At 52.2% G+C, this 22,844-nt stretch overlaps 1 pseudogene; it reads right to left on the reverse strand.

The window, feature by feature from the left end:
• Positions 1–14,354: 14,354 nt before the first annotated feature.
• On the reverse strand, positions 14,355–15,188 carry LOC100905631 (26S proteasome regulatory subunit 7 pseudogene; annotated as a pseudogene).
• Between the last annotated feature and the right edge of the window lie 7,656 nt (positions 15,189–22,844).

Genomic DNA, 22,844 nt, shown 5'->3' on the forward strand with positions numbered 1-22,844 from the left:
AGATGCCGCGCAGCGCCCTCTAGCTGTGCAAGTCCCAAACATGAGGTCGGTTGGTGGCGGATCGAGCGAGCTGCGCGGTTTTCACGCGAGCCTACGTTTGGGGGTCTGGAATCCTCGCGAAACTATCCAGATGGAAAATCTCGGGAATACTGACCAATCATTTTTCACCCTCAAAATGAACGGTTATCAGATGGATCTGCTCCTTCCAATAAGGGTTGAAAACTTACATCGTGTGTCGGAACGATGTCCTCCATCGATGTTAGAGGCTCTATCCAACGGGTATCGCAGATTGAGGGGCGGGTGACTACAAAATGATGGTATTCATAAGCTGCAATCTGCTCCGCACTGAATTATTGAGCTCGCAACTGATTGATTCCATCATTCATCGCGTCAGTATACGAGCAGTCAGAGTCTCAAAGCGAATGAATGAATGAATGAGTCTTCAGCTCTAGAGTATCAGGGAGTCTGATATTTTCCACAGAGATGCCCCGCGCGAGGGAGCAGCACACCTGCCTCGAGTGCTGGGAATGTTTTTCGAGAACCAGTCGTCCGATTGATGCTCATCCCGGGCATCAGTGTGTCTGAGCCGCAATAGACTCAGGCCGCTATGATTTTTTACCCTCGGACCTAATTTTGATGGGATCATCGATATGAGCCTCGCTATGAGCGAATATATCGTGCGTATCATTTATTCGAATTACGAGACACATGCCATGTCGTTTCGGGATAACTCGATGGACAACATGGAGCAAAGCTCGATGTCGCTTCAGATTCCGGTGTGTCTTGATTCTGTACATTCGCGAACTACACTGGTATTCACCCGATTATGATGGTGAGCATCGGAAGCACCATCGGATGAGGTCCGATTGGAATACAGCCGCGATCATTCTTGATCTTTTGGGAAGGTTCTGCAATGAATCGTTGGTCCCGAGCCTTTGTTGATTTTTTCTCCGTCCAAGCTGAAACACCGATTTCTTTCTGTTCGAATTTGATCGACTGAGTGACTCCACTAGAATAAACTTCGACACCATATAGAGAATTCGTATTGATGGGTAGCTCCTCCTTCCTCGGCTAGCGATTCGGCGTTCGGAATAAATATGTTTCGAGCTGACGGACACTGAGTCACAGTGGTGGATTGTCACTGAGCATTTAGTTGAAGCTGATGAGCGGCCAATGGTCGCCATTGCCAAATGCCATTGTCTCGACAGGTGAACATCCCGAACAACTGGTTTAGAGTTGAGTGATCGAACCCCATCAGGAGGGCGATCAGAGCCTCGCTTGTTCCGATTCAGATGGTTCGGAGAGCAGGTTCCCGGAATGGACGTCAGATGCCCCATGGAAGACTGAGTCTCCCGAGCCCAGCGGTTCTATGATGCGTTCTTTCGCCACGATCTGCTTTGTCGCCTATCGCGCTCCTCCCTCACATAAGCTCATCCCGAAACCATAGTCCAGAAGGCTGACAGGGACTTCAAGGAGCTCTTTGTAAGTTCACCTATACCCGAATCGCTCAAGCTTGCGGAATAAACGTCAGCAATATAGTCGGGAGTTCCGTGCTCGGTCTGGGGACATTCCCTTGAGGCATATATGGAAAGGAAGGTCCGCGACCCCGAGAAAAAAAGCTCGCGACCCTTGACTGGCCACCCTGTGTTTCCGAGCCCTCATGAAGGCCCAACGATCCATTCAGAATCCCCGATACCCTCGAATTCCCGACCTCCTCCGAATCCATAGATCAATAGGACTTGATCCAGCACCGAGCAGCGTGATATTTCGAGTTCTGCAAAGAATCCAGTCAACTGTCGTCCATCTGAACAAAAATATCTGCCCGGTACTGACTATCCGAATATCTGTACATCGTCCCTGAGTGAGCGACTCCCACCCGCCTATACACATGAGACATGGCTGAGCATTGCGGGAAACGCGGTCCCCGGGACCGCACTCGTGTGCGATTTCGGCCCAATTCCTCATCCGGAAACGTCGGCCATCGAACGCGGCCGAGGGCCGCAATTACCGGACGCGGCTAAAGAGGACGATATCCGCCCCACAGAATTAAATCCGTGCCTTGGGCACCAGAATCGAAGAACAGCGCACCTTAGAACCACATGGGTTTCGAGGTCAAGTAGGAGGGTTTTTCGACAATTACTTGGTGGAGGGGTAGGAGATAAGCGGAAAAACATCTACTTGCACACCGGGTTATCGCTCCGCAGCCGCCGAATCACATGTGCGCCGAAATTGGTGGCGCGAAAGAGCAAAAAAACGGCTCGGCAAAGGAAGCGCGTGCGTTCTTATTCTATAGGGGGTATGTCTGCGGGGAACCGCGAGGCACCACACGAAACCGCAGTCGAAGACAGGGTCGACAGAAATCCTCCAATGGAACCCCTTCTCAGTTCAGTTCCGGACGAAAATTGATCGGGACAATGTCCCGTTTTGCAATCTTCCGACCCAATCCTCGTGATAATCCGATGCCTGCCAGCGGAGATTCAGCCCCGCAAAAGCGGGGTAGATTTCGCTGCATGGAGGACGAAGTTTCTTGGACCGGCTACTAGAGACATTTTAAAGACGTTTTCACGTCAAAAAAATCCGAGGCTCGTCGTACCGTCAATCCTTTTAGCGATAAATTTTCCTCCAATTACACTCATCCAAGTCGAGATTGATAGGAAATATATCAATATTCTTTCGGGAAACGTAGAGCGAGCCTTCGTGCTCTGTGCTTCGCCATCAGTTCCCTCAGGAAGCTTCGAGAAGCGTAAGACACGTTTGGTTCCTGTGCGTCAGTATCATCTCCATCGAAATGACCATGCAACCAACTGCTAAGAGAACTCGCTTCCAATGGAGAATTAAGGGGCGACATTGGGAGCATCTCAACTTGACTGTTGAGATGCTCCAACGCAATGATAAGGAGTAACTCTTGATAATTTCAAGAATACCGCGAAAAAAAATACCGGCGAATCGTCAACGTCGAAAACAACCATAGTTGCACTCCACGAGCCACGTTGACAACCCATTCCCAGCCGGCGAGCGAAGCCAGCGCCCGGCTGGTGATCAATATGCTTGCATACTCCTGACCATTGCGGTAACAGAAGGCATGACGAACAAAACGCTCCATGGACCCACCGCTCGATACGCATCATTCTCGGCTGAAGAAGTCTTGAAGTATCGCGTTGGAATGAAGCCTCACACCAAGCGTTCACATTTGAATTTTCGAGTTGGAGGTGGCATATGTTTTTTCGAAAGGTCTTGGCCTGACTAAGAAAACGCTGCGATATTAGCGTCGGACCGGCCGGGGTGTAGGGATAATAGCTTTTCCGACATTATCCCGGAGACCCTGAAGACCGAAAGGATAGAAAAACAATATTGAGAGAAGCGATTGAGCATGATTTCGACGTCAGAAGTTTTCAAGCTATCTGACCCCTATATTGCAGGGTTTCTTACGTAGGCCAAAGCCTCCCGGGAGAACATATGTTTTCTCCAGCTCAAAAATTCGAGAGTGAACCATTACCAACCCGAGAGATTCCCAATGGTCACTTTCCGGACTACACACCACAGCTCCCGAGTGTTTCACTTCTTTTCTAACCCGGAGCCTAAATGTCGTGAGCACCGCCTGAACCAGTGGTGACGGAGGAGACGGTCAACATCGATTGGTGAGCTGCGATAGCATTCTGAGCGAAACGAAATAGGCGAGACCTCCAACAAGCGACTACTTAGCTGCGGAGCTGAACACGCAGTTTCCTCGATAGGATTCTGAAGGATACGCGCATCTCCGACGTCGTTCCTATCGAGCGCTCCTGGTCCGGTTGAACAAATTGCATAAATCACTCCGAACAGTGCCGGGAAATGGGAAAGGACCATTATCAGGTCAGGGTGCGCCAAGGAATTTAATAATCAGGATGAGGAAGCGGATCGGACTCCTATGTGCGGGATTCCTCGCCTCGATCGTCCTTGCTAGGAACAGTATCCTCTGATCGCAGATGGCTCCTCCTCGAGGCGGGAGAGCGCGAGAGAACCTCTACGGCTCCCACAAACGAGGACAAGAAGGAAGGTGGACGGAACTGGCTCCCTGCTCTCGAAGTTTCCCTTGAGAAGCTTCATATCGACGTTCTATTGGGGCCTCGGGATCCCGTGCATCTCTGAACATTTCGAATGACGAAAGGGGGATGACAATATTCGGAAGACAAGTTAGCACTGAGCAAGCAGGAATTGAGTAAACTTCGGGTAACTGTATCAGTTGTTTGGTGAACCTGCGTCCGACTGGACTATGGCGCGCAATTGAATCCTGAACGCGTAGTCTGCGTGTGCGTGACCCGCCAGTTCGTCGGGAAGGATAATACAAATTTTTACAACCGAGTCGTCATTGGCATCCATCAAGGCCAGAAGGCTCCTCCAGGACATAGATTCAAGCGGAGCGAGCCTCGCGGTAGTTTCTTCAGCTGCCTCGTCGAGGGTACATATATGCCTTGCATGTTGCGGATGCGCTGACCTCAGGTCGATTTCATCTGTGACGCGACGATTAGGTACGTCATTATGATGTTGAGGACCTGCAATGGCGACCCCATAGCAGAGGACGGAATGCCGACAAGTTCCCCTTCGTTTCACCGCTTCTGAAACCCACTCACACTCAGTATGGTCTCTTTCTTGAAAGTGAGGAAGCTGAAGAATGTGTATCCAAAAGTACAGCAGTGAAATCTTCTCGTGAATTGGGAACTCAGAGCGTCGAAGTTTCTGTCCTTGTGCACACGGCAGTTAAGGATAATTTGAGGCCTGTGAGCCTGCAGGCGAAGAAACTTCCGTTATGCTCGTCTTCAGCTCGTCTTTGAAGATCTGCTTTCCGGTAAAAGAACTTCCAAAGTCGGAGTGCCTCACGTTCTTGTGTATCACCGAAGCCAGTATCAAGAAGGTGGTCATGTAGGAAAATTGACCGAGCGAGTAGATCAAGGACTGTTTCGTGGCGAAGGGGTCGCGTAGGACTTTATCCATGCTGTTGAATGTGATTGCGATTTGCGGCACGGCTATGATTAACATCGTGCCAAAAGAGAAACTCGCGATCCGGTCGGTAATAGCAATCAGACGGCATGCCGTCTCGTGACTGCGGATCGCCACCTGAAAAACAAGCCTCCGAACTACCTGCTTTCATCCGAACCAGTGTAGCCGGAAACGACAATTATCCTCTGGGACCCATCGAGGACTCACATGCAGCTTGTGACAGTCCGATGTGTTTGCCGCATCCTCGAACTCTCGGACCGTCATGCGGAGCAAAGGCAACACCACGTGAAAACTGATTGCCCCCACGTAGGTGGCAGCGTAAAGAAACGCGTTCAGATACAGTTGCGTCTCCAGTATGATAGAATAGTACCACGGCGACTCCCATTTACGTTGACCGAGTCCGCCGTAAGCTATGAAATTCGCAATCAAGTTCGAAAAGAATATAACCGTCACGGGGAGGAGGCTCATTCCGAGTTTCCATTGTGTCACACTCAGTTTGCTCAGGACCGGATCCTCTGCAAAAGGAAAGTGCCGGCTTGCCTTAGCTCGCAGGTTCTCGCCACGCTCATTTGTGGGACGAACCATTGTTCCAGAGTCTGAATATTTGCTTCTTGGAGGTTCCAATTCTAGGAGCGAGAAAAGGACTCACGCATGATATCATGAGCTACCCGGCGGATCTCCGCGAGGAACTTCCGATCATTCAACGAAGATGACAGGCGATATCTGAGGATCGACATCGATACAGAAAATATCGGTATGATATATCTGGAAGAATGCTCACAATTAGTTAGTGGGGACCGAGTCACGATCTCGACCAGTGATCTACCGGAGAGGAAGTCCGAGTCATTTCTGGGCACGTGCCGAATGATCGAGTGCGCTTGCAAGGGTGACGCCACCTACCTGAACGGATTGCCTTGGCAGCTCAGCCGCAATAGATAAAACTCGTCCGGGATCAACTCCGGAAAACAGAAGAAGATCACGGCTTGAACGTTTCCTGCGAGTGACATCACAAAGATGAGCTGACCCCAGATCCTTAAGCACTGACTAGGTTGAAGCTTCAAGAGCTGATGCGGATAATCACTGAGTCCCCAGACTCTCGCCAAGATGAAATAATACCTCAGTCTGGAAGAAAGGTTCCGATATGCCCTATTTCCTCCCGTTGGGATTCTGTGCTGAAGTTTGCTCCTATACTGATTCTTCCGTACAGAGCTTCCTGTCATGCGGTGGGGGCCGATTCCGCAATCGAGGATTATTTGCTCCCAAACTCACCTGCGGAAGTAGGCGAGGAGCGCCGCATCCCAGATGGATTCTGGCGGGATTCTCGCACAGTCACTTTTCTTCTTCCCGTCTCTCTCGTTCCCGTACATTTCTAATCAGTGCACTCCCCTCCGGCGCGCCCTTGAATGAACTCCAATGCTCCGACTTCCGATATAAGTCGACTTGGAAATCGATATTCCGCTTTGATCGTGAATCAATTCGTGAATCGAACCGAGAAGCGTTTTCGAATATCACGCCTAGAGGACTCATTTTGTCGTTGCAAAAGAAAGAGGGAGCTCCTCGTGGTCTGAGGTGCACCTCAATGCCCTGACTGAAGATGATAAGTCGATGCCGCATGAGGAAGGTCTTGTAAGGTTGAATCTCCATTTTGAGATGATACATAATCGGAAACGCGTGGATTCCTTTGCAGAGCCTGTGAATCAGATTGAGCAGGCTAGTCGGCACGGCGTTGGAGAGAAAGCCGAGGGCTAGTCGGGCATATCGATCCTTTAATGTCGAAGATAGTAAGGAACGCTGCTCAAGCGAGGGTACCATGGAGTGGAGCGTCGGAATCTCTCTGTGCGATTTGTTCTCGATTCCCCGCCAATCAGCTGTTCCATCTACTTCGCATCGATCGATCGGATAATCCTTCGAATTCCTGGCTGGCGCGGGAATGCCATGATTGCCAGTCTTTAGGGGCCCTTACGACTCTCGTGCATAGATACGAGTAACATTGCGAGCAATGAAACCGAATCGATTCGCACATACACATTAATTTATCGGCTAGGCCCGGAGATTGCCGCGCCTTTGACTCCTTGCAAGGAGTAGGGCTCGGAGAACTGACCGACCGGCCTATCTGATCCCCCTAGATTGAGGCTTGCATAAAATTATCTGGGGAGGGCAATCTGCGTACGAAGCAGCTCTCCCGCTTGGCCTCTCCTGCGCGATGGGCCACCACTGATCCGTTTACTTGCGAGCCATCATGGGAACCGACGCCGACGCCACCGGGGCGAGTTGATGCTCTCCGCTACCTGGGTTCTTAGGCGAGGTCGTGGCTTACAGATCACCAGTGATGAATGATGATACTTAAAGTCTTAATATCGGACATGAACTTTGACTGCTGCTGGGATACTTCTCATATCGCGAGCATCGGTATATCCCGGCGAGAATGTCTATGATCTCATCGGCTCATTTTTTCTGGGGTCTTCTTTGCTGTACCAACCCAGCTACGTGGGCTAGTGATTTGCGCTCTTCAGAATCTTCGCGAGTCACCAGGTGTTGGTCCGGATATGGCGATCCCACGTTCTCGAGAAAATGATCGGAGAGATCCGCGCCGGAGTTTCCCTCGGAAGAAATCAGGCTGACAATTTTAAAGCGAGTGGATTGCCGCGATAGAGGTTATTTGTAAAGGGGACTCCCACAATAATCACTCTCACCAACGGTAAAATCCTTTTTCGCCTCAGCGGGGTTTTTGCGCAGAATTTCGGGAATTTCCAATGTGAGAGCAGCAGATCGATGCCTAGGCTCCGATGCAATGCTTCTCTCTACCACACGTCGAACGCGGAGTGCAGCGCTCTGCTCGAAACAAAGACGAGCGGATTGTCTAGTCCCGGTACGAGGAGCGTAGTAAAAAAAATCGAGGTTGTATGAGCCTGAGACGGAATGACTCCGATGCCACGGTATCCTCTCGTCCGACGACTGAGTGTATCGGACCGATGTCACGGGATCGATACGACGGAGCAATGACGGTGGGAACTACACATTATGCTTCGATTGAAGCGTCGAACGTCTTGGCGTGAGTCTGTTGATCGATAGGCTTCATTGCAGCTTTAGCCTTATTGTCGCCAGGCTCCGCATTCCGTCTCGATCTCTGGGCCGTGGTTGCCATGTATCAAATTCGCGGCGTCACGGAGTTGTCTCCGGCCTACCGTGCCTCGAGCAAGATTGTGAGTTTTTTTTCAATCCTGGAGGAGCGGCATTATCTGTGGTATCGGAAGCGTCTCACATTCGCTGCCGGAGGAGCCGCGTATAGGAGCTGAAAATCTGTTTTCCAAACACTCCCGCGCAGGAAACCAATTTGCGACCGCGTGAATTCCCTCGAAAAAGTCCGCCGAGTAGCTGGAAGGCGGACTCTGTCGTGATCGTCGCCGCTTTGACCACGGTGAGCAGCTTCTTGGCGCGTTCTGCGGTCATCTTATGACGATGTCCATTAAGAGTAGCTCCTAATCCTAATCCCTCGGTGTATTCGAATCTCCCGACGAAGCACGCATTATATCCTCGAGACCGGATCCCCTTAGAGACCTCCGCGAAATGCTACAGTACTCTTACTTCAGCTAGTGCGCTATGTGGACGTTTCCTTCATGATCTACTTCGGACTCAATAAGTTGGCAAACACGAAGCAACCTAATCTAATGTTTGCTGTCATCGACGACTTGATACTGGCGCTTTCGAGTCTCGGCCTCTTCTACGCCGTTAACTTCGTGAGCAATTCGGTTTGATCCTCTCCGCTGCGTTGACTCTCCGAAGCTCCGGTCGGCAAGCATTTGATCATATCCAACTTGCGAATTGCAGTACAACAAAAGGACAGCCCTCCCGTACGCGGTTTGGGGTTTGGCGAGCATCTGTATACAGATTGCGGCTTCACATGGTCCGGAGTTCCTTCCCAAGGACGACTACGACATTGAGATACGCCAAAAGGTGAGAAAGTTTTTTCCGAACCCTTCGCGCATTCCATTATTATCCATCGTCCTTCCCTTTCGTTCCTATCTCCAACGAAAGCTTCATTGCTCCATTCCAGCTGTACAGGGGTCATGACATCGTTGGGATATCATCAGACGCCGATGTTGAACTAAGCAGATTGATCATGAAAACTATTGTCATTTCATCACAAGTTAGTTGCGGAAATCGAGCGCTCTTTCTTGATAGCCAGGGCTCATAGTAGTCAACCACGCTACCGCACGGGACCTGAGCTCACACTTCCGAATCTGCAGGTTCTTTTCCAGCTGATCGTCCTCGTCTTTGTCCTCGATCGGAAATGGCCTCTGTGATCACGGAAGTCTCGAACTCGCTTGGGATATCCTAACCCTGCCTGGCGCCCCCGCTAGACCGGCTCAGACGCCTTCACTACTCGATATGACGTCAGCCATTGCGCGAAATTCCATTAGGATTGCAGAACATGTTCAGTGCGGGATTATCGAGTTTCATATAAATCACTTGTCTCTTGATCGCTGAGCATTGGGTCTCATCCTGGTGTTTCCGTCCGGAGAACTTCCGAAAGTGAAAGTATTGCATGAGAGAGCTGCCCGCTGCGTATACATTTACTCAATGAAGATATTCTGTGCGCTCTTCTTGAGTAAGCGCGCAGCTAGCGGTAAGCATTCTATTACCGAATATTGAAGATGATTGGTCTTGAGCATGCCTCACCCGACACTCTTGAAGGAGAAATTCGCGTGTCGGCACGATCCTCTAGACTTCCAAGTCGTCCTGGAGTACTTCATCAAGTGGTATCGCAAAAGGTATCGGCATGTTGATGCTCTCATTCGACGGTCTTGCTTCCTCAAACCCTGGCACTCGGAGGCAACCGACATTCAGCTAGCTCATGTAGCACTCCGGGATGGCTAGAACTCTCAGTCTGTCCACCAAGGATTCGTTTCTAGCGCTGGGCATGCTCCCTTGGCGTACATCCTCCGCTGCTTCCCCTTGCTCGGTCGCTCTCTATGGATAGGAATGGAGAACTCCATGGAGTGGTGGGAGAATGTGTCCTCAATGAAGCCGAAGAGTTCGTTCCTATTACCCCCGCCTTCCCGATGTGGATCGAGTACCGTGAGTGCGAATTCTCGCTCGAACGGCGGACAGGCTCCAGCTTCCGTTTCGTTCCATTTGAGTCGACTCCATCTCTCTGCCTGGAGCTCTTCACCCTCCCGGAGCGACGAGGACGAGAAAACAAAGAAAGTGTTCGACATCATTGACTAATGTATCGATTAATTGATCCCTGAACATCCCGAATCCGAGAGCTCGAGACTGCTCACGAGAATTGCGAGCATCGATAGGAAGGAGAACGCCGAGCCGAAAAAGAGAAGCACCCGGTAAATTGGGAGCGCGAAGAAGTTGAACATATGACCCCGCTCCGAAGCTCCAAAGTTTCCAGCTCGTCTCGCTGAATCTCTCAAAGAATCAATCATCCGGGTACTTCGCTTTGTCGTTCCATTGCCGACTCCATCGCCTGGAGCTGAATGAAGTTTTTGTCTAAAGCGGTTTTCATCCTTCCTCTCTCCCCGTCTCGTGTTCTTCTGTCCAAGAGGGTCTGACCGTGCTCGTTTGCCGATGTCCGTTCCTCCCTCATCGGGGGCAACATCTTCGGCTTTTGTTTGAGAGCAAACGACGCGCTCGCGAACTCCTCCCGTGGGGAAGTCGATTCGTCTGGTTCTCGAGGAGACACAGACATTGCATGAGAGAGCGCGAGTGTTCATCATCGATTGTATCGGATAATTTTCCCTCCCTCCGCGCCGGGCAGCGATCACTTCGGGTGGCCAGCTAACTAGATGGGCAGCAGCTCGCGGGTCTTTTCGTAAATCATTAACTAAAGCGCAAAGGGTTGTTCGACGAGCCCGTCCATCCGCTCGTTCCTTCCCCCGTTTGTCCGCCTGCCATCCACGGTCCGACGTGTTCCAACAAGGCTCGTTACCATCACTGTTTGTTCGTATGTTTGGCAGAAGGAGCACTGATCAGTCCGAACCGGTCTGCTCTCTGCAGTTCCCGGAGATGATCCGAGCTCTTGGAGGAGTTGTGCTCATCTGCGGGTCTCAAGCATCGGGAGCGGCTCCTCGCATCAGTTCGTTCCTTTAATAGATAGATCTGATATACAGAGTATCCATCGATTGATCACGACTGTTCGCCAGAATGGAGGTCCCTGGGCTTCTACCAAAGCCTTAGTAACCGCTATTTGGAGCAAACTCTCGACCATTATTCGGAAGAGGATATTCGGTAGGGAGGGGGAATCGAGCTTCGGAGCAGGAGCTCTCGGCTTGAGTTACCCTCCTGGATGAGGGGGATTCAGAGACCGAACTATACGCGCGGAATGACTGGGAGCCACATTTACTCTTCTCATAGACGCCTTGCTCCCATGCGCGAAACGGGTAGGTCAGCCGACCGGCCTCTCGACGAGTCCCCGGGCATCGTATATGAGCGCTGGAGCGGAAATCTCGCTCTGATTTTTACCCATCGGTATACCCGATCATCGCACTCGAAAGATAGGATATTCCGCCATCCGGAGCGTATTCGGAATGACACAGTGTTGAAGACGTGCTGTGAAAAGATCGAGCTATGCATTGCGGCGATGCGGAGTAACTACAACGACGCTTTTAATTAAGGACTTCATTACGAAGTTATTTGAGTTCGATTTCACCAGCGCTGGCATGTCTTCCTCGTGAAGTCACTCGTTCGTAAAATTAATGTTCCACTCGACACTCTACACAAGCGAGCACAGACCCCAGATTGACTCAAAAAAGCGTCACAGCGACTTTGTCGCCAACGTTCCCCCGCGCCCTCCCCTCCAGTTGCTCTGTAGAGAAACTCTCCGCATCCCTATCGAATTCGTCATAGCCTGAGAATTCAGCCCAATCCATCGCGTGGGCTGCTGATCCAATCGTCGCCTGCAATTGTATGCTGTTCCGGGTAAGCAGATCGCTGATCTTCGGATACCCAAATTGCCAATTGTCATTGTCATGTGATCCTCAACGAAATTCAGTCGGGGAAGCATCGCGTATCGTTGCGCGCTCATCTAGGTGAGCACGCCTCCTCCTCTCCTGGCCTCTGGAACAGAAGTATACACGAGTCCTCGTCACGCAACGATCACGCGATCGAGTTCGTACGATCGCGCCGCACAAATAGAGAAATCACGGACAGGACCGAAACCCGTCGATCAAACGACTCTCTTACACGCTCCGCGGATAAACGGTTAGCCGCAAACGGATTGATTGTCCATTGTAGATGGACGAGCGATTGCCGCTGCGACGATGTCGTATTCCTGTGATGATGAGGCCCTAGGCAGCAGCGATCGCTCCCGTCAATAGCAAAACTTCTCCCTGTCGAATCCAACACGTATCGACGGAATTCTATGCCTCGTCCCGGGGCTCCGACGCCGACCGTGTAGCCTTCACTGGGCACATCGATCTGATATAGGCAGCAAGCAATCCGAGAGGGAGGACGGCGAGTTCCCGTACGCTAAAACATACGAACGCTACGCCGAAGTTGTCATTACACGAATCAGCGATTCCCAAACTAGACGACTACAGGCACGCGTGAACGCGTCCGGAGTAATTACCCACCATTGTATGCATGCCTACTGCGTCAATCATGCCGTATCGTTCTCATCACCGACTCATTCCAGCTCGCGAGTCCAGCAGCACACATGGCTTGGGCCCGGGCGCCGGCGTCGCGGCGCGCTCCGACAGTGTTCTTGCTCTCTCTTCCTTTGTTGTACGTTAGCCGCTCTTGTTGCGATCAGCGGGATGTTTTTATACGCCGAGCATGCTAACATGGGAAGGATAGTTTTGTGGGAGGCCTCCCGAGCGGAGTGCGTGCCCAGTCTTCAGGTCCTAGGTCTGGAAACAGACGGAGCGGAACGTGTGGCCTAGTTTTTGGGAGTATCGCCTTAATGGAGCTCAAGTCGTTTTCTGCTGTTGTACTACCGCTGGAATAATGATGATCAGCAGACTTGCACATATTTCAGGGGAAACCAACCCTCCCCCCCTCGGTTCTCATCTCACCGAGCGCGACAAGCCGGCGCTCTCGCAAACATCCAGATAGTACGGGATTGTAGCGCCAACGCGCGCTCGCAAGGTCATCGATACGGCGTAAAGATGCGCCGAATTAGCTCTTCATCCAACGCGATGAGCAGGACGCCGCGGGATCCGACGCCAAATCTGATACTAACCAGACGTCCAGACGCGCAGGGCTTTGGATGCTCGCTCCTCTTTTTTTGTCTTCTTTTTCTGAACTCGAAACTATTATCAGAGGAAAGTTCGCCAAAGCTTCTCCGGCCTCGCATGCATTGATTCGCCCTTCCCCCCATCCGGCCAGCGTTAATGTACTACAAGTTTCTTGTTTGAGATGGATCCGGCTCGGAAACACGGAAGCTGCAATGCAAAAACCTTTTGAGGGTTATCCACAAATTATACAATCCATGTAGGCGTAAAATTTGGGAATCAAGCACGATGCCTTGGCTGGGCTCGGGAAGCTATGTATCGCACCAATGCTGGTTTGAGTTTCGACGCTGCACGGAGTCATCGAAGAGTCACATCAGTCTACGAAGAATCACCATTCCACCCAATCGAGCTCCAGAGGTTCCTTGCGGAAGATTCCGAGGAATCTCCGAATTCCCTGTGACTGCGACGGAGCTAAATAAACACCTCTTCTAGGATTGAGACCCCTGCGAAGCATTGACAGAGGAGTCCGGGACGCAGCACAAAAAGACGTTCGGAAGAAGGAGGAAACCTCTACAGCTGCAGTGGGATCAGAGTCGGAGAGACAGCCTCCGCGAGATTCCTCCCCCCGAGCGTTGTCCCCGTTCTCTGCGGAATTGCTGTTTTTGAGGCTCCAGGAATCAGTGGGACCATTAAGGCTGCTAGCAAGACGTTCAGGTCGGTGGCTCTCCCATCCGAAGGAGTGCCTGCCGTTCTCGAATCAGTTGCATGTTGCATTACTACAGGTAGAGAAGAATGTGAGAGAAGACGTCAGCTCGAGCCAGGCAGAGAAGAGTCGCATTCCTAATGCACCCTCTCTCTCCAAGCGGCTCCAGCAAAACCCTTTAGACTTAGCGGAACAGACGATGCCGTCTTCTGTGATTTCGATTCGGTCATAGTTTCCTCTTCTTCTGCTGCCTCCCGCTCCGAAGCGCAAAGCAAACCTACCTAATCGATCGCACAGGCATTCCGACCAAGCTGCTTGTAGATAGAAGCCGAGAGGCAGGAAACATCGATACTAAATTTTCTTATCCCATCCGTCGTTCACCCTGCCGAGCACTCGCAGATTAGGAGCCGATGAGCAGACCGGAAGCATTGAATTATATGAAGCAAGATTATCTACGCTGCGGTCGTCCTGCACGGTGGCTCTGATTCGGGTCACTTGTTCCTCGTGTACGCGGCTGCCGCCGAGAATTCGGCTTTCACTTTGATGACCTTGTGGGTTGCCTCGAGGAGATCTACTCTGAAATCAGTTTCTTCCGAGCTCGGATCGCAAACATGCCGGCTTCGGTGCACAGAGACCTGATTTCCGCGCCCTACTGCGAGGTCAGATCCCCGAAAGCAGGTCGTATCTGATATCCTTCTCAACGCTGATTCGATTCGCAATAATTTTGATTTGTTGTCTACCTTCTCGATCTAGGAGTCCGGATTCAATTTTGCAATCGAAGCGGCAGGGTCTCATTAGGGCCAAGTCCGAAGTGTCTGGTCGATCCGTGGCCGTGATGACTCCGACGTTCATCGAAGCCGTCGAGCTGGTAGATGAGTTCCAGCATCGTGCGCTGCACTTCATTGCCGCCACCGACACGGTCATCATCGGGAGTTCAGCCGACAGCATCGAACTCGACGAAGAAAGCGATGCTGGATTTGTGGCTCCCCGCCAAATAGTAAAGCTCTCGAGTCATCCGCACTTCGTCCCGATGAATTTCTTCACGAGTTCTGAGCCGATCATCCGTGTGGAACACGCATCTATCTGATCAGCCGCAGCTCGAACGCACAATTTTCCTCCGGAGCCGCGAGGTCCGAACAGGTCCTTCGAGGGATCGATTTCGCGGTTCCGAAATTTCTCAGGATGCAGCTTCAGGATTTCGACGACTGACGCAGCTTATCCAGTTGCGGCTGACAACCTCCGATCTCTACCTGCGTCTCTCCTTCACCATGTATCGGTCGAGGAGAGCGTGAAAGCCAGACCAACCCCAAACTTTTCCACTCCATTCAGAGTGATCGCCGATCATGCAAAATGGGCCGTTTCGTGAGAATTTTTTGCAAGGCGCCACCTGTAATCGTGTGGCGTTCTCAAGCTCTAGCTCATCCGCAAGTGAATCTCATAGCGATCGGTCTGCCAGACCTGTGTCCGAACCCTGATGCTGAGCAACTTATGCACTCTTCCAAGAGCCTTCTCGATGCCTCAGTCTCCTCGATGGCTTCGCTGAGGGAACCTTCACCGATCGCTTTCATGAGGAGGATGTCGGTGTCATCGAGTACTCCCGGCATCGGCTCAGCGTCTTTCCCACCGACTGGTTCCCCGGTCGAGCCTTTTCTGATATACATACCTCGGCATTTCCAGCTTAGATTCGCAAATCTGGATCCCGATCCGAGTCACGATTCCTCAGACATGACGGCGTTCCCGATCACTGATATCGACCAGAGGGAATGCTCAAATTAAACAAAAATCGACTTTGTACGTCGAGAGTTCGAAGGTTATCGCCACATTTATTCAAAGTCATTTTCCCTGGGCCCATTCTCGGGCTCGTTATGTCGCGATTTCAGTGAGTAGAGCACCGAGCGTAAGTGAAGTCGAGGAGCGATGATCTTTCCACCTAGACATGCGGTGCCCCGAGCGAAGAAGGGAGTTCGATATCTCCTGGATCCCGAAGTCACCGAATGAGCCTTCCGAAAGTTCCTCCCTTAAAATCACCAGGACTTCTTCCGTGGATTCGGGCACAGTATCATGATTTCTTCATCGAGAGTCGGATCCAGTCGGTGAATTCCACCGTATGCTTGGAAACTCCAACGAGACCGATACCTCAAACGTGTGAGCAGCGTCGACTATCGCGTGCGTCTCAACTGCTTATTGGGACTCCATCGATCAGGCATTTTGAATAATGGAACCCAAAAGTCCAGACGCGCCGTCCGCGTAACGCGATGTGCGCATCGCTGCGGGAGTGCGTCTGACAAGAGGAAAGTTATTCATCAAAGTAATCGCTGCTCGGAGCGACATCGTCCAGCCGCAGAATTGTGCAATTCAAGCTCGCCGAGTCTCAAGTATGATTGATCGACTCGAACAGTCGAAGCGGTCCGCGCCTAGCTCCACGTCAGAACAGTTATCCACGAGGAATCCACTGTTGAATTGCCATGGGTCAATAAGGAGTGCGTCGAAGTATTCGAAGGCGATCATCGTATGCCGATGTCGACACTCAAATAATTATACGAACGGTAGCTGCTTTCCGGCGGCGGTGACCTTCAGGCGTCCGAATCGGCTCGGAGCGGTAAAGTTCCTCTACGTCCTATGAGTGGTCTCAACGCCACACAACGTTCACCTACCAAACCTCAGGCCCCTCCCCTTCTTGTCCGCCCTATCGTCTGCGGGTCTCCGACGTCCACGCACGGCACTTAGAGATCGTGCTGAGCATGTGAAGAGGATGCGCACGCGAGAGAGACACCGAGGTCGTCTGCTTTCGAACGAATGACTTGCAAACGAGGAACGCTTTCATGGCTAGCTCTGCCTCACTTGCTATCTTGCACGCATGGCTCCCCAGCTCTGCCACGTCCGCCGCGCCCCTCAAAACCCACTCTTCTTGCCACCAATGCCACAGCCATCGCCACTGGCAGCGGTGGGGAGACGTGAGGCGATTGTCGAGTGCCCACATTCTGGTGGCAGGTGAAATCAGCTAGGTATTTGCTCAAGCAGCGAGACACCACTTAGATGCGCCTAGCGTTCGACTGTAGACCAAGTTCATTCCATGGATGAAATGATTTCTCCCGCGTACAGGTCCCGGCGGCACTATGCGGATCTCTCGCACGTCTTAAGGTTGGACAGCGATCGGTGTTCCTCAATCATTCCAGGTTCCCGATTTGGAATCTGAGTGCGCAAACCTGCCACGATTCACCTTCCGTTGCCCGCTCTGCGTTATCAGCATGGCACTGTCGCGGATGGAAGTCCAACTTGAGCATGTCCAAGATTCGCCACCTACATACATATATGATCATTGGCTGTGTGGGATCAAGGCTCCGCGAATGTAGGGGGCTTCCGGAACCCCACGAGGTCCTCGAATCCCAATCTCTAGAGTAGTGGCTTCCAAATCGACTCATGAAAATCTATAAATCCTTCTACCACTCTTCGGGGCTCGACGCTCAGATCCCTGTGGAACCCAAGGGTTCCATCGACGATTTTGCCAGATTCCACGCTCAGTTTCCTTGTTGAATCCCTCTATCGATTAAGGTCCCAATCAAAGTTCCTCGCTCGACGTCCCGTCATTTTCATCCATAGCTGGAACCCATATGATTCGACTATCATTCTGACCAATGAGCGTCCTTAGATTGATCCGGAGGGCGAAAATCAGGTCCGGAAGCTCATCGTATGTATTCGAAAGACTCTGGACAGTTCCGAGGGTTCGGGCATCCGCGAGTCGAGCACCAGATATGTATTTCGCTCGAGATATGCGACGCCGGAAGGTCGAATGTTGGTCCGATGTCATGCTCGCAGGTTCCGGGCCAGGCAAGCAATCGGGCCGCCTTCCGCGGCGCATCAGTCCTTAATTTTCTCCCGAATTAGTTACCGACATTCCGAGGCGATTCGGCCTGGGGACCGGCGGGGGTTTTGGCTTTCTGCTTCCATTGTGACCAGAGAGCGTCGTGTATCGCCGCCGTGGTCAAAAGCAACGGCTGAAGCGCTGCCACCGTAGCAGCCGCTCCCGTCACTGTTCCGACCGTTGTCGAGGGAGGAAAGCGTTCATTCAGTGAAGTCATTTGCTGCAGAGATCGCCAAATCTCAACAACCTGTATGGAAGGGGAGAAAAGGACCATCTTGTCCCCAGAGATAGACACAGAAGAGCCCGGGGAACAGAAGGGGGGCCACGACAGCAGGGGCTAAGCGGGGACGGGAAAAGAGAAAGGAGGGTCGTTTAGTATAGCGAACAATTCCAAGAGAGCACCAATCTCTATTGTGCGATGTGCAAAACGCCCGCGGCTGCCAACTGGACTCGTCCAGTCGAGCTGTCTGTTTGGCCACTCGCTCGTTCCTCCTCTCAGTCCGCGACGACCGCTCGTATGGTGTCTTTGCGAAGACAGCGTCGCTAAGCAGTTAGCTGAATTGCGGAACACATGTCCGGATGCGGCGAGCAATGTCCGAAAGTTTGAGAACGCACTCTTATACTGATTACGCAATCCTCGTGGGCTTCAAGCTCGGTCGTTGGCTTGCCCTCCTCTCGGTCGGAAGATTCGACAAGAAACATGAGAAGCTCTCAGAGAACTCCATCGAGATTTTCATCCGGAATACGCATAATCATCTTCATTAGGTCACGAGGAGTACGATTGCTGGAGGAAATCCGCCGCTTGAGCTTCTGTCGCAGCATGTATCCCGCAGGCTCTACGGCCCGATCGGATGTGTTCCCCGCGGAGGATACTCTCCCTGATGCTGCGAAGATGATCCAATTCGAGCGCTAGCAGCCGTCAGAGCTGCCAATTCTCAACATCTGCTGGCTTGCCACTCCGAGTAAACTGCCAGTATTCAAGACCTTCCACTGCTTCTATTCGCAGTCTATACTAGCGATAGCGGCGGCAGCAGTTGTTTGGGAAGGCGCGATGGAAATGAGAGGTTCGAGGGGTGAAAAAATACCGGGCTTGAAAATTGGAGGTCCGAAGAGGGAAGCTGAGCGAGAACGCGTCGATAAAGCATGCGGAGCTGGAACATCGGTGTTTCGCATGTGTTATCTGAACTCCGCGGAATCGTAAACTACAGCGTGAGTTCTCCGCGAAGGGGATCGTCAGAGCTTGCCTCAGCAGAAAAGCAAACAGAATCAGGAAAATAGACCCGCAGTCTGACAAACAGACACGCCGGCAGATAACGTTAATTTTCCCGGAAGTCAGCCCGAGGGACCGTTGGGACAAAGTCGACTGAGATATGCGCGCACGTGATCCCAATACATCGAGTTGTCCGTGAGCGTGCCGGGGGAATCTGTCTCGTCCCCGAGACACAGTATTACGTTGAGCGGCTTGCTCAATAAATATTATCCTAGGCGGAATCACTGAGCACCCAGATACGGAAGCGGTTCCTAGAAAGACAGTTCTGAATCACTCCACCCGGGTATTCCGGTCCGAATTTTGATGCTGGATTGCACCGCTGTTGCCCCCGAATATTGTGGAGATTGCGGGAGAGATCTTGTGAACGAGTTCCATTATCGTTGAGGTCAAGAGCGATATGGCTAATTGAGTCGTCGCCGAGAGGAGTTCCTTAGTGATGCGGGCGCGACGTTCGGTACCCGAGTCTGACACAGCGCAACATGTGACCCGATCCGGTGATATTCAATAGTGGTGGCAGCGGCGGCGGTCACGCTAGAACACGTAGTTCGATATAGCGAGACAGAAAGTGCAGCTAATAAAATGTGATATAACAATAAGTGTTTTATACGGCTCCCTGGAGTGCTCGGTCGGCAGCTATCGTAAAGGCTCTTCTGGCGAGCCGATAATGTTCGCGAACCAGCAAAGCGGACGTCGGTCGAGCAAACGCGCTCATCCTCCATAAAAAAGCAGGGAGAATAGAGGCATTCAGGGGGAGGAAAAGAACGGCTCGGGCAAGAGGTCGCCGTGATAAACTCCCGCGATCTCTCGAATCTCGAGCTTTGAGCAATTGCAGACTCGGCATCGAAATCAAGACTGCGTGCTGCGGCTCCGCGAGATCCTGGCGGAGCGACCTTACTTGGATCTATCGCGATCTCTCCACCGCACCGTTGATGTGAGCAAAATGTCTGTGGCATATCATCAGGGTCATTTTCTCCTCCATCAGGCATCACAACGGTGAGTGACAAGTACTCGAACGAATACAGTGGACTAGGAAGCGGTTCAATGTCGAGCCCACTCTTGGAGAATCGATTGTGAGAGCGCCGAGGAATTCCGGCATTATCAGTCCGATACCGAGAAGCCGAATCACCATGAAAATGTGCAGAGTTGAGAAAACAGGAGCGCCGATGGAGTCGGTTCCCGGTCTTGCTGTCGCAGATTTCCTCAGGCTCGTGCGGCCTTCCCCCCTGACTATTTACGCGGCGTCTCGCCCCCTCGATCTTCACGAGTTCATCCGTATTCCCCCGAACACCGACTCTCCGCTCCGTCCCTCTCGGCACCACAGCCTGTGAGCCCTCGATTTAGGATCAGCTTGATTCCAAGTGCACCTATGGCGACTCCGGGACCTCAAACGAGAAAATGTCGGAATTCGGACCGTGAGCTTTCGAGGCTGATGAGAAGGGAACCGAAAGAAGTTGAAATGATCATAATATCGCTCATTCAGATAGCCGTGGTGACGGGGCCACTTCAGAACAGTCCGACTACATACGACGGTCGGTTCCGCTTGCTCGGTCTCCGCGGCCAGGTGGAGGCAAAGTCGTTTGAGGAAGGCAAAAATTCATTCACAAGACAAACGAGCAGGCGAAACGAAAGGAACAAACGCTAATCTATGTTACGCTCCTGAAACGCTCCAGTCCGCCGCCGAGCCAGGCAGAAACCGAACGCCCAACAGACACTTACAGAACATCCAGACCACCGAAACGGCGACTGCAAAAAGAAAATGACGATGGTGGCGCAGACCCTTTCCGGTGTTTGCTCCGTCGTCGTCGTCGTCGTCGCTCATTCGTCGTAGGCTCCTGCGCAGGTGCATTGTACGAGGAATTGCCGCATTCGCATGCACGGAATGGCACAAGCCTCGTTTGCGCACTCACTCAGACCTTCGGATGGTCGGCATGACTGGCTGTACGTGCGAGCATTGAAAATCTTGTGGCCGTGGAAGACAGACGCTCTTGTCGGCAAATAGCAAGCGGACTTTTTCGCAAGTTGTTATTGTCTAGATTGCGTCTGAATTGAGTGACCAGCCGACCGAGCGACCGGTCGGTCGTCCGGCCGTCTGACCGACGGGGCCGGCAGGCTCAGACTGGCAGGCAGGCGAGCGTACGAACAAGCAACTCAAAACTCCAAAGCAGCCTCCGCGGCAGCATCTGTTCCATTTATGGCCGTCGAGCAATACGGACTCTGCAAATGATGACTTGCCTCAATTCCCGCGACTACGCCGGCGCCCACGCTACCGACACCACGACTGACGAAAACCGCGGCGGCAACATCAGTGCACAAGGCAGTCAACAGCAAATCTCGCAGTACTTCAATTCAGCATCATCTCGGAGCTTCTATGGCGAGCTGATGCACTCGACGAATCGGGAGCCACTGTGATGCTCCTTTTTTGTCCGAGTCTTTCCGCTCTTGGAGGATTCGCCTCTGGCGTCGCAAGGAATCGAACCGACTCGGAGCGCTCAAGCTCGAGTCCGAATTGGTCTCGCCGATCCGCAAGTGGCAAGCACGAGCTAATCGGCGTGGCGACCGGCAACAGATATAGCGTGCCACAGTGCCACGTAACTGCGGGGCAGGCTCTCGAGGCTGGCAATCGCTAGGATTTTTCCTGTCTCTGCATCCCCCGTCCCAACCCTCTCCCTGCTAGCCGCTTTTGCGTCCCGCTTTTTCTCTTTCCGATTTGCGTAGCCCAAATCCCCTATGGCAGCGGAGTTTATAGAGCAATATAATATTCGAGTTATTTCGCCCTTGTTGTCGTCGTCGTCGTGGACGTTGCTGTTGCTGCCGCGGCCGCGAGTTTATAGTCATCACGATCCCAGCAGTCGCCGCCACGGGGGAACCTGGTGGGGAAGAACAAGGCGCCACGCAAAATAGAAGGCAGACCAGCGGAGGTCGGCGGCATTGGCGGCCGCGGACTCTTCATCCGACCAAGCAGAAATATCCTCGCCATCATGGCCATCATTTTCATTAGCACGAACCAATACTCATTTATCATCACGATCCTGGAGGCGCTTGACTCCGACTCCGGATGCCGGCTGTCAGAACACTTTCAGAGAGGCATACCATCAAACATTGAAGGCCCATTCGAAAATCATAGAAACCGCGCCGACGGAGCTCTAGCCTCGATAGCTCTGGTCGGGGTCGGGGGGCGCCTCCGGTCGCCGGTCTTCTGGGAATCCCTTGCCAGCGAAGGGATTCAGTGAGGCGATGGGTGTCTTCGGTCAATACATGGGTCTCATGATTCACATCCGACTCGAGATTGAATTCCGACGAATATCGTCCGGTTGCCCCTTTCCGGGAAAGCACAGTATGATAAGCTCCACGGATTCGACCAAGAATCGAAAAAGTTCGCGCCACGTGAGAGCAGAGCATTGGACCCACAAGGAGTCCGTCGACTCCCTCTCTGTACCCGCAACCGTAAGCCGCTTGCCGCGCTCCTTTTATCCGGGCATCGAAGCAAACGAACTCGTCCGAACACGACCGACTATCTGGTGGGGTCGGTCCATATGATTCCTGGGAAGCGACGAAGTTCAGAGCCAATCGATGCTATCTCAAAGTTTCCTATTCAAGGAGCAAAGCTCAACATCGACTCCGAACAGCGCGAAATCTGACGTCTCAGACCGGCACCGGACGAGCGCGGGCGGGGAATACCGCAGATTCAGTTCACAGTGTATTTGATGCGTTTCCAGAATATCCTTCCGCTCTTGGTCATTCATATATTCGTCAAAATGATTTTATTCGCTTCTCTTTCGAGGAACTCAGGGTCTGGCGTGAATCTACGATAGTGGGAATACTCTCTGAGCCCTCCTTTGGAGACTGTCC

This window comes from Galendromus occidentalis, unplaced genomic scaffold, assembly GCF_000255335.2.
Source record: "Galendromus occidentalis unplaced genomic scaffold, Mocc_1.1 scf7180000077466, whole genome shotgun sequence".
Taxonomy (NCBI): Eukaryota; Metazoa; Arthropoda; class Arachnida; order Mesostigmata; family Phytoseiidae; genus Galendromus; species Galendromus occidentalis.